The sequence below is a fragment of the Etheostoma cragini genome, chromosome 11, assembly GCF_013103735.1.
Source record: "Etheostoma cragini isolate CJK2018 chromosome 11, CSU_Ecrag_1.0, whole genome shotgun sequence".
In the NCBI taxonomy this organism is placed as follows: Eukaryota; Metazoa; Chordata; class Actinopteri; order Perciformes; family Percidae; genus Etheostoma; species Etheostoma cragini.
The window spans coordinates 1517393-1519117 of NC_048417.1; the positions used below are offsets into that span (position 1 = coordinate 1517393).

The 1725-nt window shown below is 40.6% G+C and overlaps 1 protein-coding gene across 4 annotated transcripts in view; it reads left to right on the forward strand.

Annotated features, from left to right (window-relative positions):
* Positions 1-51: 51 nt before the first annotated feature.
* Positions 52-1725, forward strand: part of mlphb (melanophilin b) — a 47909-nt gene continuing 46235 nt past the window's right edge. For 2 of the 4 annotated variants that reach the window (XM_034884932.1, XM_034884931.1), the window contains exon 1: positions 52-180. The gene's annotated coding sequence lies outside the window, so the exon portion shown is untranslated. The remainder of the gene's footprint in view (positions 181-1725) is intronic. The other 2 variants (XM_034884933.1, XM_034884934.1) reach the window with 1 other exon arrangement.

The window sequence follows — 1725 nt, forward strand, 5'->3', positions numbered from 1 at the left end:
AGAGCCAAACCCTTTGAGGTAAGTGAAAGAAGGCGGAGAGGAGGCTTGTCTCCTGCCTTCCTTCATCCTGGTTAACCAGACATGTGATTAGCATTGCTGTCTGCTACTTAGTTTGCCCTCCAGTCAGCCTGGTCTGCCTTCAGAGGACATACTGCCTGCAAACCACTGCCACCCCCCAAGGTACGTTATATCTACTTACACTGATCTCCTGGTGATGTTAAGAGAACATGATGCCAATGCCTACACATGTTGATATCTTAGAAGTTCATTTTAATCATGTTGTTGTGTCTTTTTTGAGATTTGTGCTACTTAAACTGTTGGTGTGTGACAAGGGGCTCATTACATATTGGGCCAGAACCATGTTCAAAAGTGTTTCAACCTATTAAAAACACAATTTATTCATTTAGTCAAACACCAACCTTCTTAAATCTACTAAAATGGTAGCCAATATTGCCACATATAAGAGCATGCAGTGGTTAGGAAGGGAAAAATGTTTAAAAAAAACAAAATCCTTTATCTTTACTGGTCTTCTAGTTGCTAGTTCTACTAGCTTCTGTCTCCCCACACCTGTTATCAAGCAGAACCTTCCTTCTGCAAACAAGGAGTTCTTCAGTGTGCACCTGTTGAGGTGTGTATCAACAGGTCATTTAAGATAGGAAATCCTTTGTACAGAATGCTATACAACAAAGATTTCATTAGCTAAGGTATAAAAATGTAACTACCATGAGGAGTATTGAGTAAAATAAAGGTCTATGTTTTTGTAATGTCCCCTTAATGCAACAGTAAGATACCAAACATCACACCCTCTAAGCAAATTCACAAAGCTTCTGTATACTGCTCTGGTTTTCAAGGGTAAACATTTAAATGTGGGAAAGTTGTAAGCATTATTTTCTATAGTTGTACAATGTTCTACTCAGGTTGTTCCATTTAGATGTCACCTGTCTCTCATGTAGGCATGGTTGTTTTTACTATTACTGCCCAGTATCATGAGCATGAATTAGATTAGGCTACCCAGGCGTTTAAGACATTTTTACATCTGGTAAACAAGACAATAATGTGACGTTCCTGCGCATTCCTTTACTGATTATGTGAGAGCTTAAGTGCAATTTGGTGGTATTAGTTGTGTGTGAGGAAACACTATGTGTCTACATGTGCTCTTTCAGCTTGAGTGGAGTCAATTCATCCTCTGAAACCGAGGCATTATGGAGCTGGACCATGTGAAATAATTTGGCCAGGCTCCATTTAACAGAGACTTGATTAAAATTGCTCAGCAATGTGATGGTTTAACTGTGCCAAACGTTCCCAGATCACAGGACCGACACATGTGGCACAGAGATTTTAAGCACCTAATCTAAACCAGTGCCTCAAATAACTGACCCGTGATCATTTGTATTATTCCGGGCCAATTTGTTTGGAGAAAACAGCAGCCTGAAATACTGAAAGCAGTTTTCTCAAAAATGTAAGGTTTAGGCATCGGCTCATGACTAGTCTCGCAATGCCAGACCTTCCTTCATAGGGCTGTGGGAGAGGGTCTGGCTAGTCCACACAGCATTCTGGGATGGGAGAAAGACGTGGAACAGGAAGGAACTTGTTTTGATGGAAGAAGTTAACATTTAATGTAGTTTTAGTCGTGCAACTGAAAACTCTGATTGGACAGATAGTCTAGCTAGCTGTCTGGATTTAACCTGCTGAGACCTGAGGACCAGGTAACCATAGTCCTCAGAT